General features: G+C 49.7%; 1 long non-coding RNA gene across 2 annotated transcripts; it reads left to right on the top strand.

The window, feature by feature from the left end:
• The first annotated feature begins 87 nt into the window (after nt 1-87).
• On the top strand, nt 88-15590 carry LOC137301551 (uncharacterized). Of its 2 annotated transcripts, none has more exons than XR_010958310.1 (3): nt 88-276; nt 7205-7426; nt 13275-15590. It is a non-coding gene; the product is annotated as an uncharacterized lncRNA (long non-coding RNA). The 2 variants fall into 2 exon arrangements; XR_010958311.1 differs by having other exon boundaries at nt 262-345.
• The last annotated feature ends 1072 nt before the right edge of the window (nt 15591-16662 follow it).

The following is a 16662-nucleotide window of genomic DNA, read 5'->3' as shown; positions in this document are numbered from 1 at the left end:
AAATTATTTTTAGCGTTTCCTCTTTAATTGTTATCCATGGCTCGGTGGGCAGCACTCTCGCCTCGGAGTCAGACGATCATGGGTCAGGCGAACCTGAGCACAAAATCCAGGCTGACACTTCACTGCACTACTGAGGGAATGTTGCACTGTCGGAGATGCTGTCTTTTGATGAGATTAAATTGAGGCCCCATCTGCCCTCTCAGTAGATGTGCTGACTGACAACCACTAGAAAACAGATTATCTCATCATTTATCTCGTTCATGTCTGCGGTTGGAGGTATTTCTGGAAGGTTGATCACAAGATGTCTGGACACATGGCATCTGCAAATGTTCTAAGTGTATAAAGGTTGGGTCCCGTGTAGTTGAGTATTTTTGCACTTGGTTTCGTGCCAGCAGCTGCTGTGCTAGAAGTTCCGAAAACCAGGAGACTGGAGCAGGGGAAGAGGGGAAACCGAGGGAGGGGAAGGGGGGAAACCGAGGGAGGGGAAGGGGGGAAACCGAGGGAGGGGAAGGGGGGAAACTGAGGGAGGGGAAACCGAGGGAAGGGAAGAGGGGAAACCGAGGGAGGGGAAAGGGGGAAACTGAGGGAGGGGAAATCAAAGGAGGGGAAGGGGGGAAACCGAGGGAGGGGAAATCGAGGGAGGGGAAGGGGGGAAACCGAGGGAGGGGAAGGGGGGAAACCGAGGGAGGGGAAGGGGGGAAACCGAGGGAGGGGAAGGGGGGAAACCGAGGGAGGGGAAACCGAGGGAAGGGAAGAGGGGAAACCGAGGGAGGGGAAAGGGGGAAACTGAGGGAGGGGAAATCAAAGGAGGGGAAGGGGGGAAACCGAGGGAGGGGAAATCGAGGGAGGGGAAGGGGGGAAACCGAGGGAGGGGAAACCGAGGGAGGGGAAGAGGGGAAACCGAGGGAGGGGAAGAGGGGAAACCGAGGGAAGGGAAACCGAGGGAGGGGAAGAGGGGAAACCGAGGGAGGGGAAGAGGGGAAACCGAGGGAGGGGAAACCGAGGGAGGGGAAGGGGGGAAACCGAGGGAGGGGAAGGGGGGAAACCGAGGGAGGGGAAGGGGGGAAACCGAGGGAGGGGAAACCGAGGGGGGGAAGAGGGGAAACGGAGGGAGGAGAAACGGAGGGCTGGGAAACGGAGGGCAGGGAAGAGGGGAAACCGAGGGAGGGGAAACCGAGGGAGGGGAAACCGAGGGAGGGGAAACCGAGGGAGGGGAAACAGAGGGCGGGAAACTGAGGGCAGGGAAAATGAGGGTGGAGAAGAGGGGAAGAGGGGAAACCGAGGAAGGGGAAGAGGGGAAACCGAGGAAGGGGAAATCGAGGGGGGGAAGAGAGTAAATCGAGGGAGGGGAAATCAAGGGAGGGGAAACTGAGGGAGGGAAAGTGGGGAAACCGGGGGAAGGGGAAACCGAGGGCGAAGAAACCAAGGGAAGGGAAACCGAGGGCAGGGCAGAAGGGAAATCGAGGGAGGGTAAACCGATGGCGGGGAAACCGAGGGAGGGGAAGAGGGGAAACAGAGGGAGAGGAAGAGGGGAAAGTGAGGGAGGCAAGAGGGGAAACTGAGGAAGGGGAAGAGCGGAAATCGAGGAGGGGAAACCGAGGGAGGGGAAACCGAGGGAGGGGAAACCAAGGGCGGGGAAGAGGGGAATGCGAGGGAAGGGAAGGAGAAACCGAAGGGGGGAAGAGGGGAAACTGAGGGAAGGGAAGGGGGAAACCGAGGGTGGGGAAGGGGGGAAACCGAGGGAGGGGAAGGGGGAAACCGAGGGAGGGGAAACCGAGGGAGGGGGCGAGGGGAAACCGAGGGAGGGGAAACCGAGGGAGGGGAAGGGGGAAACCGAGGGAGGGGAAGAGGGGAAACCGAGGGAGGGGAAACCGAGGGAGGGGAAGGGGGGAAACCGAGGGAGGGGAAGAGGGGAAACAGAGGGAGAGGAAGAGGGGAAAGTGAGGGAGGCAAGAGGGGAAACTGAGGAAGGGGAAGAGCGGAAATCGAGGAGGGGAAACCGAGGGAGGGGAAACCGAGGGAGGGGAAACCAAGGGCGGGGAAGAGGGGAATGCGAGGGAAGGGAAGGAGAAACCGAGGGGGGGAAGAGGGGAAACTGAGGGAAGGGAAGGGGGAAACCGAGGGTGGGGAAGGGGGGAAACCGAGGGAGGGGAAGGGGGAAACCGAGGGAGGGGAAACCAAGGGAGGGGACGAGGGGAAACCGAGGGGGGGGAAAGCGAGGGAGGGGAAGGGGGAAACCGAGGGAGGGGAAGAGGGGAAACCGAGGGAGGGGAAGGGGAGAAACCGAGGGAGGGGAAACCGAGGGAGGGGAAGAGGGGAAACCGAGGGAGGGGAAACCGAGGGCGAATAAACCGACGGCGGGGAAACCAAGGGAGGGGAAGAGGGGAAACAGAGGGAGAGGAAGAGGGGAAAGTGAGGGAGGGCAAGAGGGGAAACTGAGGAAGGGGAAGAGCGGAAATTGAGGAGGGGAAACCGAGGGAGGGGAAACCAAGGGCGGGGAAGAGGGGAATGCGAGGGAGGGGAAGGAGAAACCGAGGGGGGGAAGAGGGGAAACTGAGGGAGGGGAAGAGGGGAAACCAAGGGAGGGGAAGGAGAAACCGAGGGGGGGAAGAGGGGAAACCGAGGGAGGGGAAATCAAGGGAGCTGAAACCGAGGGAGGGAAAGAGAAGAAATCGAGGGATGGGAAATCGAGGGAGGGGAAGAGGGGAAACTGAGGGCTGGGAAACTGAGGGCTGGGAAACCGAGGGCAGAGAAAACGAGGGCAGAGAAACCGAGGGCAGGGAAGAGGGGAAACGGAGGGAGGGGAAACCGCGGGAGGGGAAACCAAGGGCGGGGAAGAGGGGAATGCGAGGGAGGGGAAGCAGAAAGCGAGGGAGGGGAAGAGGCGAAAGCGAGGGAGGGGAAGAGTGGAAAGCGAGGGAGGGGACGAGGGGAAATTGAGGGAGGGGAAGAGGGGAAAGTGAGGGGGGAAGAGGGGAAAGCGAGGGAGGGGAGAAGGGGAAATCAAGGGAGGGGAGAGGGAAGACCGAGGGAGGGGAAGCGGGGAAAGCGAGGGAGGGGAAGAGGGGAAACTGAGGGAGGGAAAGAGGAGAAACTGAGGGAGAGAAAGAGGGGAAAGCGAGGGAGGGGAGAGGGAAGACCAAGGGAGGGGAAGAGGGGAAACTGAGGGAGGGGAAGAGGGGAAACTGAGGGAGGGGAAGAGGGGAAACTGAGGGAGGGAAAGAGGAGAAACTGAGGGAGAGAAAGAGGGGAAAGCGAGGGAGGGGAGAGGGAAGACCAAGGGAGGGGAAGAGGGGAATGCGAGGGAGGGGAAGCAGAAAGCGAGGGAGGGGAAGAGGGGAAAGCGAGGGAGGGGAAGAGTGGAAAGCGAGGGAGGGGACGAGGGGAAATTGAGGGAGGGGAAGAGGGGAAAGTGAGGGGGGAAGAGGGGAAAGCGAGGGAGGGGAGAAGGGGAAATCAAGGGAGGGGAGAGGGAAGACCGAGGGAGGGGAAGCGGGGAAAGCGAGGGAGGGGAAGAGGGGAAACTGAGGGAGGGAAAGAGGAGAAACTGAGGGAGAGAAAGAGGGGAAAGCGAGGGAGGGGAGAGGGAAGACCAAGGGAGGGGAAGAGGGGAAACTGAGGGAGGGGAAGAGGGGAAACTGAGGGAGGGGAAGAGCAGAAATCGGGGGAGGGGAAACCGAGGGAGGAGAAACCAAGGGCGGGGAAGACGGGAATGCGAGGGAGGGGAAGGAGAAACCGAGGGAGGGGAAGAGGGGAAATCAAGGGAGGGGAGAGGGAAGACCGAGGGAGGGGAAGAGGGGAAAGCGAGGGAGGGGAAACTGAGGGCAGGGAAAAGGGGAATCCAAAGATAGAGGAACTTTGATTCCAAATAAATAATAGTAACTCATTGAAATACACTAATAACTAATAGTAGTACTGGTAACACTCAGATTGTCCTCATAACCAACAGTAATACAATAACTCACTGATAGTCTATATGTAACTGGTAGTAATAGGTGTAATTCTCCGATCTCCTACCTGTAACTAGTAGTGATCCTATAACCCGTTGATATTCACCCTGTAACTACAGCCAGAATCCCCCTGCTCTGCACCAGGTGCAGTCGGGCTCCCCAGTCAATGACACTTTTTACATGCCCGATCTCTCTATCTCATTCAAGCCGAGAGATCGCACACAGGACAGTGGGCTTGGTGTTTGGGGCACTTCTCACAGGGCACGTCGTCCTAAACTTAGCTCAGCACCAACATTTCTAAACCACTTCCTGGCTCGGACTCAATAAAGGAGAGTTTTCATGGAATGATAGAAATTACAGCACAGGAGAAGGCCATTCGGCCCCCGGTGGCTGTAACGGTGCTGAAACATTCTCTTGTAACTCCATTCCCTCCAGATCCTTTTATATCACTAGGGGTCCCTGGATCAGTAAAGATATAGAGATTAAAATGAAACAGAAAAAGGAAGCTTATGACGAACTTAAGGTTCATAATACAGTGTTTGACTAATTTGATTGAATTCTTTGATGAAGTAACGGAGAGGGTTGATGAGGGTAGTGTGGTTGATGTTGTGTATATGGACTTTCAAAAGGCATTTGATAAAGTACCACATAATAGACTTGTTAACAAAATTAAAGCTCATGGGATTAAAGGGACAGTGGCAGCGTTGATACAAATTTGGCTAATTTAATAGAGGTGTTCAAAATCATGAAGTGTTGTAATAGAATAAATAAGGAGAAACTGTTTCCAATGGCAGAAGGGTCGGTAACCAGAGGACATAGATTTAAGGTGATCGGCAAAAGAGCCAGAGGCGACATGAGGAAACATTTTTTTACGTAGCGAGTTGTTATGATCTGGAATGCACTGCCTGCAATGGTGGTGGAAGCAGATTCAATAATAACTTTCAAAAGGGAATCGGATAAATATTTAAAGGGAAAAAATTTGCAGGGCTAGGGGGAAAGAGCAGGGGAATGGGACTAATTGGATAGCTCTTTCAAAGTGCCAGCACAGGCACGATGGGCCAAATGGCCTCCCCCTGTGCTGTACCTACTATGATACTCTGAATAGTCACTTGTGGCGAAGCATCCCATGGTATACTAGGCCTCAGTTCAAAAAACTCCCAACCCCCTTGGGTCTTCCAATGAGAATCCTTGGTCTCTGGCCCCTTCTTCCCCATTCACCCACCAATGGAAATAATCTTTCACTATTTACCCACAGTATGGTCCCTGGGTGTCACTCACCTGTTTATTGGCTGCTCCTCATTACTGCTGCTGCTCCTGGCTCTGCAGGAAATACCAGTATTGCAAAACCACTGGACTTGTTACAGTTTTTGCCAATTTAACAGTCACCAGCCTAAGCCACCTAAGATCAATGTCTGAACAGGATATCAGAAAAGACCAATATGCCACGAGTCTCTAGATAATGACTGCACAGGAAATTCAATTCCTGGGCTCGTTTATAAAACCGGAAATAATAACTGATGTCTTCACAAAAATAAACAACCGCAGAAGTGATGAGAATTCATAGGTTTATGAAGTTTAAAAATATAATAGTGTCTATTTTTAAAGATCGATTAATAGCCCCCAAAAAAGCCACTACAACTGATTGATTCCCATCTTGCTCTGAGTGGCCAGTCACTTTTTAAACATCCGATCAATCCCTTAGTTTCCTCCCCTCCTTGCCTAGTTAAATTCACTAAATACCACTCATGTCGGGGTAGAATATCTGGTGCGGGATTCCCCTGATCTCCCACTGAAATTATTGTGTGAGATCAAGGAAAACCGTGGAAATTATTGGCAATAAGTCCCATTCATCACTCTGAGCAGCAACGACAACAACAACTTGCATTTAACGAAGGAGAACGTCCTCAGACGCTTCACAGGAGCGTGATCAGAAAACAATAAAAAATTGACACCGAGCCAAAGACGGAGACATTAGGACAGGTGACCAAAAGCTTGGTCAAAGAGGTAGTTTCTAAGGAGCGTCTTCAAGAAAAAAGACTTGAAAGAAAGACTTGCATTGAAATAGTGCTTTTCACGGCCTCAAAGCACGTTGCAGCCAATGAAATACTTTTTGAAGTGTAATTACTGTCGTAGTGTAGGAAACGCAGCAGCCAATTTGTGCACAGCATATCCCACAAACAGCAATGTGATAATGACCAGATAATCTGTTTTTTAGTGCTGTTAGTTGAGGGATAAATATTGCCCAGGACACCAGGAGAACTCTCCTGTTCTTCTTCGAAACAGTGTCATGGGATGTTTTTTGTCCACCTGAGAAAGCAGACGGGGCCTCGGTTTAACGCCTCATCCGAAAGATGGCGCCTCCGACAGTGCGGCACTCCCTTGGTACTGCACCGAACTGTCAGCCTGGATTTTGTGCTCAAGTCTCTGGAGGGAGGAGAGAGAGGTGGAGAGGCGGAGCGGCTGAGGGTGGGAATTCCAGAACTTAGGGCCTAGAAGGTTGAAGGCACGGCCGCCAATGGTCTGTAAGCCCTAACTGGCCGTTTCAAAAACTGAGGTGCTTTGTAGACAAATGAGAGAGGCATGAATTAACAATGGGATTAACAGAGTTATGATTGCAGAACATTTTAATTATCTAACAATAAACTGGGATAAGGATGATGTCCGGGTGACAGAGGGGAGTTGGGTTTTTTTTTGCAGTGTGTTCAGGGCAGTTGTTTCCTCAGCCAATATGTTGATACTCCAACAAGGAAAGAAGCATTGTCTGACTGACAGAACAAGTAGATGGCTCAACACTAAGAGAACATTTGGGAATTAGGGACCAGAATGTAATTAGAATCAGCATCAGAACAAAAAATGAAGAAGAAAAGTTAAGACGGATACTTGACTAGAAAAAAAAGAAATTATAGCGCAGTTTGAAGGGACCTAGCTCAGGGTCAAATGGAAGGAAAAAATGGCAAAAAGAACTGTAGAGCAGCAATAGGAAATATGTAAACAGGAATTGGAAAGGGTACAAATAAATTATATTCGAGTAAGTGTATCGAATGGCTGGGGTTCCATGGATGAATAGAGGAAAGAAATCAAATTTGAAAGTAAAAAAAGTATTTAGCACTTACAAGGCAGTTAATAATAATTTAAAAAATAAGTCAGGACATCCATAAAGACTATGGCCTTGGGGCTCCTCCTGACCCACAAAGATTTTGTACCACAGTAATTTTGCGGAACTTACCTTGGACTCTTCTGGCCCCTTCGAGCAGGTCCCCAAACTTCAGGCAACCGGGAGCAGCACGATGGAGGTGGAGAGTGAACCACCACTGGTGATGGCCGAGGAACTGGACCTGTTTGTGGATCTTACGGACACCCCACCCCACAAGACCCCGCTGTCGACCCCCGAGCGAGGACCCTCAGTCCAAGGACTGTCCAGAAGTTCTTGCGTGCCACACAAATGCAGAATCTGGACCCAGGGTCCCAAATGGACGGTAACGTAGACCCCGAACTGATGCAATACTAAGACCTGAATGTTTTGTTTCCTTTGTTTTTTAAAATGGATTTAAAAATACGAACATACGAATTAAGAGCAGGAGTAGGCCATTCGGCCCCTCGAGCCTGCTCTGCCATTGGATGGCTGATCTGATTGTGACCTCAACCCTACTTTCCCATCTACCTACTATAACCTTTGACTCCCTTGTTAATCAGGAATCTATCTGACTCAGCCTTAAAAATACTCAATGACCCTGCCTCCACCGCTCTCTGGGGAAGGGAGTTCCACAGACTCACGGCCCTCTGAGAGAAAACATTTCTCCTCATCTCTGTCTTAAATGGGAGACCCCTTATTTTTAAACTGTATCCCCTAGTTTTATTCTCTCCCACTAGGGGAAACATCCTCTCAGCATCTACCCCTTCTAGTCCTCTCAGGATCTTATATGTTTCAATAGGATCACCTCTCATTCTTCTAAACTCCAGTGTATACAGGCCCAACTTGTCCAACCTTTCCTCATAAGATAACCCCCTCATCCCAGGAATCAGTCGAGTGAACCTTCTCTGAACTGCCTCTAAAGCAATTATGTCCTTTCTTAAATAAGGAGACCAAAACTGCACACAATATTCTAGATGTGGTCTCACCAATGCCCTGTACAATTGCAGCAAAACATCTCTACTTTTACATTCCATTCCCCTTGCAATAAATGACAACATTACATTTGCCTTCCAAATCACTTGCTGTTCCTGCATACTAACTTTTTGTGATTCATGTACTAGGACACCCAGATCCCTCTGTACCTCAGAGTTCTGCAATCTCTCTCCATTTAAATAATATACTGTTTTTCCATTCCTCCTGCCAAAGTGGACAAGTTCACATTTTCCCACATTATACTCCATCTGCCAAATTTTTGCCCACTCATTTAACCTATCTATATCCCTTTGCAGACTCCTTATGTCCTCTTCAACTTACTTTCCTACCTACCTTTGTGTCATCAGCAAATTTAGCAACCATACATTCGGTCCCTTCATCCAAGTCATTGATATAGATTGTAAATAGTTGAGGCCCCAGCACTGATCCCTGTGGCACTCCACTCATTACATCTTGCCAACCTGAAAATGACCCATTTATGCCTACTCTCTGCTTCCTGTTGGCTAACCAATCCTTCATCCATGGTAATATGTTACCCTCTACACCATGAGCTCTTATTTTGTGTAGTACCTTTGATGTGACACCTTGTCAAAAGCCTTCTGGAAATCCAAGCATACCACATCCACAGGATCCCCTTTATCCACGTTGCTTGTTACTTCCTCAAAGAACTCTAATAAATTAGTCAAATACGATTTCCCTTTCACAAAGCCATGTTGACTCTGCCTGATTGCATTGAGATTTTCTAAGTGCCCTGCTATAACCTCCTTAATAACAGATTCTAGCATTTTCCCTATGACAGATGTTAAACTAACTGGCCTGTAGTTTCCTGCTTTCTGTCTCCCTCCTTTCTTGAATAGAGGAGTTACATTCGCTATTTTCCAATCTGATGGGACCCTTCCAGAATCTAGGGAATTTTGGAAAATTAGTACCAATGCATCGACGATCTCTGCAGCCAGTTCTTTTAAGACCCTAGGATGAAGTCCATCAGGACCTGGGGACTTGTCAGCTTTTAGTTCTAATAATTTTTTCAAAACCCTTTGCCTGGTGATTGTAAATGTTTTAATTTCCTCCCTCCCTTTCACCTCTCGATTCACAATTATTTCTGACGTTATTTGTATCCTCTACAGTGAAGACGGACGCAAAATATCTTCAATTCATCCGCCATTTCCTTATTCTCCATTATTAATTCCCCAGACTCACTCTCTAGAGGACCAACGCTCACTTTACTTACTCTTTTCCTTTTTAAATACCTGTAGAAACTCTTACTATCTTTTTATATTTCTAGCTACCTTTCTCTCGTACTTTAATTTCTTCCTCCTTATTATTCTTTTAGTCATTCTTTGCTGTTTTTTATATTCTGTCCAATCTTCTGACCTGCCACTAATCTTCGCGGAATTGTATGCTTTTTCTTTCAATTTGATACTATCTTTAACTTCCTTAGTTAGTCACGGATGGTACGTCCTTCCCCTAGAGTCTTTCTTTCTCACTGGAATGTACCTTTGCTGAGTGTTATGAAATATCTCATTAAATGTCTGCCACTGCATCTCTACTGACATATCCCTTAACCTAATTTCCCAGTTCACTTTAGCCAGCTCTGTCTTAATGCCCTCATAATTGTCCTTGTTTAAGATTAAAACACTAGTCTTAGACTCACTCTTCTCTCCCTCAAACTGAATGTGAAATTCACTCATATTGTGATCACTGCTACCTGGAGGTTCCTTTACAATGAGGTAATTAATTAATCTTGTCTCATTACACGTTACCAGATCTAGAATAGCCTACTCTCTGGTTGGCTCTAGAACATGCTGCTGTAAGAAACTGTCCCGAAGGCACTCTATGAACTCATCTTCCAGGCTGTCTTTGCCAATCAGATTCTTCCAATCTATATGTAGATTAAAATCACCCATGATTATCGCTGTTCCTTTCTCACAAGCCCCCATTATTTCTCCCTGTATACCCTGTCCTACAGTATGGTTACTGTTAGGGGGCCTGTAAACTACTCCCACAAGTGACTTCTTGCCTTTACTATTTGCCAAACTGATTCTACATCTTGGTCTTTAGAACTAAGGTCATTTCTCTCTCTCACACTCATGTTATCCTTAGTTATCAGAGCTACCCCTCCACCTTTTCCTAGCTTCCTGTCCTTCCGAAATGTCAAGTACCCTTGAATATTCAGGTTCCAGCCTTTGTCATTTTGCAGCCATGTCTCTGTAATGGCTATCAGATCGTACATACTTATTTCTATTTGATTTGTCAATTCATCCATTTTGTTATGAATGCTACGCGCATTCAGATACAAAGCCTTTAGTGCTGTCTTTTTACTATTTTTGCAACCTCTAGTCTTAACTGTTGGCGCACTCTTAAGTTTGCATGCTCTGTCCCTTCCTGCCACTCTCTGATTATCATTTCCCTTATTGCTACCTTGCTGTCTTGCCTTGTCTTCTTTCTTTAATTTATCACATCTTGCCTTACTTGATCCCTTGCCCCCATTATTTAGTTTAGTGGATCCATATTGGATCCATAAACATGTGTAGCATCAAATTGACTACCCCATGTGCCACGGCTCTGGACTACCTAAGGAGGTGGTGGGGGGCCGCCTGCTTGTAGCAGACGTTCTGTACAAGAACACCCCGCTCTGACTGATCAATGTGTACACCCTGACCCTTGGGTGCGAGCGGATGGAGGTCTTCCAGCATCTCCCAGTACTGCTGGTGATCTCCAGACCGATCGTTCTCGCCGGAGACTTCAACTTCATCATCGATGCAGCTGGACGATCCAGCAGAGGCGGTGGTATACTGGACACCACGTCCAAACTCCTGATAGAGGCAGTGAAAGACGCAAAGCTTCGCGATATCTTTAGCAACCTGCAGACAGAGCGCCGCAGAGCTACACCTAGTCCAGGTCAGACGGGTCCGTCCGTTTCAGGATCGACTTTTGTGACCCCAACGCTCAAGTTCAGGTCCGACGTCCATCCAGTGTTCTTCTCTGACCACTGCCTCCTACTGGTCGACTGTCAATCGCAGGAGGACCAGAGGGTGGGCAGGGGGATATGGAGGCTGATCGTGAGACTGTTGACCCTGGAGATCATCGAGGAACTAAAGTGGGATTACACAGGTTGGAGGACCCTGAAACCCCTCTTCGACTCCACGGTGCACTGGTGGGAAGCGATCAAGGTGAACACCAAGAGGCTCTTCATCCTCAAAGGTGTTCAGAAGGTGAGAGAGAGGCAGAGGGAAGTGTCACAACTCCAGAAAAGCATGCAGGATCTGCTCCAGCCGCAGTCGATGGGGGTCGGTGTCAGGGAGGAACTCAGCGAGGTGAAAGGCCAGCAAGCCTTGCTCTTCGCCTCTGAGGCCTCAAAGATCGTCTTCCGGTCCAGAGTCCGCTCCGTGGAGCAGGGCGAGAAGTGCTCGCGCTTCTTCTTCCAGAAGTTGCATAGAGAGACCTCTGTGATCAGCAGCCTGAAGGAGGAAGACGGCTCAGTGACGTCTTCGCAGGCCGACATACTGAGGATCAGCAAGTCCTTTTATGTCGGACTATATGTCACGAAGCCCACAGACAGCACGGACTCCCAGTCCTTCCTTTCCTCTATCACAGATTTCTTAGAGGACAGCGTGCGGGAGAGCATGGACCAGCCACTGACCTTGGACGAACTGACAAACGCCGTCCGGTCCTTCGAGAAGTGTAGAACTCCCGGAAGCAACGGCTTATCGGTCGAGTTGTACTCGGCTCTGTGGGACTGGATAAGCCCAGATCTACTGGGAGTGTACGGGGGTATGCTTCTGGCAAGCAGCATATCAGAGTCCTTGGGGAAAGGCATCATCACTCTCATCCACAAGCGGAAGGGGGAGAGGGAAGAAATCAAAAATTGGCGACACATTTCCTTGCTAAATGTCGACTACAGGATTCTGCCTAATGCCATCGCCAAAAGGCTCAAGTCTGCTCTGGGGTGGGTGATCCACCCGAATCAGACCTGTACTGTACCCGGCAGGAAGATCTCTGAAAGCCTTGCGCTGCTTAGGGATATGATCGCCTACGTGCAGGACAGGGGGGGGTGAACACCTACCTCATCAGCCTGGACCAGGGGAAGGCCTTCGACAGACAATCCCAAAATGGGTTTTGGGGAGGGAATCCGCGATTGGATCCAACTGCTCTACGCACTGTCCTAATCAACAGGTGGGAGTCAGAGAGCTTTCCGATCAAATCTGGACTCAGGCAGGGCTGTCCTCTCTCTGCGGTCTTGTTTGTATGTTGTATCGAGCCATTTGCTGCGTCCATCAGGAAGGATGCAGGTATCGGGGGCGGGGGGTGGTGACGATCCCAGGCAGCGGATGGTGTCAGGTTAAGGCCTCCCTGTACATGGACGACATCACCGTCTTCTGCTCCGATCAGCCATCGGTCCACACACTGATGGGCATCTGCGACCCTTTCGAGCTGGCCTCGGGCCAGAGTGAACCGAAGTAAAAGTGAGACCATGTTATTTGGCATGTGGGAGACCCGGTCCTTTGTCCCCTTCAATGTCAAGCCCGATTATCTGAAGGAGCTGGGGATCTGGTTCGGGGGCCCCAGGTCTGCACCAAGAGCTGGGAGGAGCGGATCGCCAAGGCCAAACAGAAGCTTGGTATGTGGGTGGGGCGATCCCTCTCCGTAACCGGCAGGAACCTGGTGATAAGGTGTGAGGTACTCACAGTGTTGCTCTACGTGGCCAGGGTTTGGCCCATTCCCCACAACTCCACCATCACAGTCACCTGAGCTCTCTTCCACTTTGGAGGTCCAAGGTAGAACGCGTCCGCAAGGACACTATGTACGAGCCCCCAGACAAAGGGGGAAAGAGCGTCCCCAACACCGCTCTGATCCTGATGGCCACCTTTGTGTGTGGCTGCCTCAGGATGTGTGTAGAGCCCCAGTATGCAAACACCAAGCGTCTCTACATGCTGAGTTTCTACCTGTCCAACATACTGAGAAGGCTATGAAACAAAGTATATTTTGAAATTTGAAAAAAACTGCGTAAGGCCACCCCACCTTGTGTTGTACACCATGAATCATAAGAAATATACTGTGTCGAATTGTAATACTGGGATCACTTTGTATTGTATTGGTTTGGAATTGTGATATTTACATTGAACAGTGTGTATCTTTAAATTCTATGAAATAAAGTAAAATATTTTGAAATTTAAAAAAAAACTGGTGTCTCCCAGACAGATTCCGTGATTGGATCCAACTGCTCTACACAGACATCCGCAGCACAGTCCTGATCAACGGGTGGGAGTCAGAGAGCTTTCCTATCAGATCTGGAGTCAGCAGGGCTGTATCTCTCTGTGGTCTTGTTCGTGTGTTGTATCAGGCCTTTTGCTGCATCCATCAGGAAGGACGCTGGTATCGGGGGGGCGATGATCCCAGGCAGCCGAGGCTCTCAGGTTAAGGTTTCTCTGTACATGGACAACGTCTCCGTCTTTTGCTCTGATCAGTGGTCGGTAACAGAACCATGGGCACCTGCGACCGTTACGAGCTGGCCTTGGCCTTTGTCCCCTTCACCGTCAGGACAGACTACCTAAAGGTGCTGGGGATCTGGTTCGAGTGGGCCCCTGGCCTGTACCAATAACTGGGAGGAGCGGGTCACCAAAGCCAAACAGAAGCTTGGTATGTGGGTGGGGTGCTCCTTCTCCATAACCAGCAGGAGCCTGGTGATAAGGTGTGAGGTACTCGCGGTGTTTCTCTACATGGCCAGGGTCTGGACCATTCCCCGCCAATCCGTTGTCACAGTCATCCGAGCTGTCTTCCACTTTGTCTGGAGGTAGAACATGTCTGCAGGGACACCATGTACAAGCCCCCAGACAAAGGGGGAAGAGCGTCCCTAATGCCATTCTGATCCTGATGGCCACCTTTGTGCATGGCTGCCTCAGGATATGTGTAGAGCCCCAGTACGCAAACACCAAGTGTCTCTAGGGCTGAGTTTCTACCTGTCCAACTCTGAGAAGACTGGGTCTGGCCACGCTGGCCGAACAGACGCAGGACGTCCCGTCCAGCTGGACCGTACCCCCCCACCTGTCCCAGGTGGAGACATTCTTGAGTAGGAACCCCTTCGACCACAAGGCCGTCAGACAGCGGTCGGCACAGAACGTTCTGGGAGTCCTGCAGGGAAAGGAGAGGGCGGATCCGATCTGGCTCTATGGGGAAAGGCCACTGTGTAAGGTCATCCCACCTTGCATTATGCAGCATGTATTAGAAGATATGTACTGTGTTTTGAATTGTAATAATGGGATCGTACTGTGTACGATCTGCATTGTATTGGTTTGCACTGCAATGCTTGAAATTGTGTCCTTTTACACTGAACTGTGTGTATCTTTAAATTTTATGAAATAAAGTATATTTTGAAATATTAAAAAAAGCCAGTTGGTGTCTCCCGCCATGATTAGACTGTCGGGTTTGACACCGGGCGAGGCCTCCCCCTGACTCAATCACGTTGTGGCACTGATGATGTCATTGGGCCGCGACTTTTGTATTTAAATTAGTCTCCCGTCTGCCTGTCGCGGGGGCCTCGGCCCACTTCAAAGTCGATGAAGATAAGATGTGGCCGGGCGGGATCGCAGTGGCTCAGGACGGAAAGTAGACACGGCCTAATCTTAAACCCCCCCACTCACGCACCATTCTCGCTGGGCAAGGGAGCGTTAAAATCCTGGCCTATGAGAAAGCTACAACAAGGGAGATTAGAAAAGTTGGTGAGAACGAGCAGGTTACACTATCGTGTTGGTTCCCTCACCACTTGATGCAGACCCAGTCTGGCAGCTTTGTCCTTCAGGATTCAGCCATCTCAGTCAGTCATGGTACTACCAAACTACTGTTGGATTTGGACACTGAAGTTCCCCACCCAGAGTACATTCTGTGCCCTTGCTTCTCTCAACGCTTCCTCCAAGTGATGCTCAACATGGAGGAGGACTGAATCATCCGCTGGGGGGGGGGAACGGGGGGATAATGGTAGATGTTGAATTTTTTTACCTTGTTTCACCTGAATTCATGAGACTTCATGGGGTCCAGATTCAAGTTTGAGGACTCCCAGGGCCACTCCAACCTATTTCTATTCCACTGTGCCCCCACCTCTGCTGGTGGGACAGAACATACCCAGAGTGGTGATCGAGGATTCTGGGACGTCACCTCCGAATCAGAAGGTTGTGGGTTCAAGTCTCACCCCAGAGACTTGAGCACAAAATCTAGGCTGACGCTCCCAGTGCAGTACTGAGGGAGTGCTGCACTGTCGGAAGTGCATCTTTTGAATGAGATGTTAAACCGAGGCCCCGTCAGCCCTCTCAGATGGACGTAAAAGACTCCTTGGCACTATTTTGAAGAAGCTCCAATTGACCCCCAGCCTTTTGGGGGACGAGGGTTCCAGATTTGCATTACCCTTTGTGTGAAAAAGTGCATCCTTCGCTCCTGAATGATCTGGCTCTAATTTTAAGATTGTGTCTCCTTGTTCTTGATTCTGATGTACATTACTTTCCTCATTTTTATTTTTGAATTTCCATCGTTTGCTTCCATGCAAAATAAAACTGCAATACAAAAATCATCGGGCGTGACTCCAGATTTATTCCATGATGGTTATTGCAGGACACAGTGGAGTAGAAGGTCTGTGGAATTTCTTCCAATCACCCGCCATAACATCATAATCAGAAAATCAGCGGAAACCTTGGAAAAGGCATAAGCCGACGTTTCACTGGGTTTTCTGCCAATCCACTGCCAAAGTCCCAGCGAGAGATCGAGTGGACCTCCAAGGCTTGACATCCTTCCTAAAGTGTGATGCCCAGAATTTGATTCTGACCAGACTTCTCATTGGCTTTGAACCAAAGTACTTCCTTGAAGGTGCAGTTGGTACAAGCCATTCAGTGTGTCAGCCATACAGAGCAGAAGGTCCTGTGTTCGCTGGTCTTTACAGGGGTGGAGGTAGGGGGCGCTGCAATTGGCCTCCACCACCTGTAGCTGCGAAGCGGAAAAATCAGTCGGGGGTTTTGCGATCCACGGACCCTTGCTGAAAAATGCACGTGTATGGACGTTGGAGGAGAACGAGATCAGGCTTGACTACGATGCTTTCCTATCCCATCGCCATCAAATAGTCTGCTAGCGCTCACTCATGAAGAATGGCCAGTTGGAAAAGCTCTGGAGCCTGTCTGGTGCTCGTGGAACTGTCTCCTACAGAGCTCAGTACCTTCAAGGTGGAGAGGAGGGGAGAAAATCGGCCAAAAACGTAATAGAAATTCTTTGAGTCCAAGAAAGGGTTGGGTTTTCTTTCACTTAGTGGGTAATATATTAGCATGGATAGAGGATTGTTTAAAGGACAGAAAACAGAGTAGGGATAAACGGGTCATTTTCAGGTTGGCAGGCTGTAATCAGTGGGGTACCGCAAGGATCAGTGCTGGGGCCTCAGCTATTTACAATCTATATTAATGACTTAGATGAAGGGACCGAGTGTAATGTATCCAAGCTGACGATACAAAGCCAGGTGGGAAAATAAACTGTGAGGAGGTCACAAAGAGTCTGCAAAGGGATATAGATAGGTTAAATGAGTGAGCAAGAAAGGTTGCAGATGGAGTATAA

Source organism: Heptranchias perlo, chromosome 33 (genome assembly GCF_035084215.1).
Source record: "Heptranchias perlo isolate sHepPer1 chromosome 33, sHepPer1.hap1, whole genome shotgun sequence".
Classification (NCBI taxonomy): Eukaryota; Metazoa; Chordata; class Chondrichthyes; order Hexanchiformes; family Hexanchidae; genus Heptranchias; species Heptranchias perlo.
This window is presented reverse-complemented; position numbering and strand designations above follow the sequence as displayed.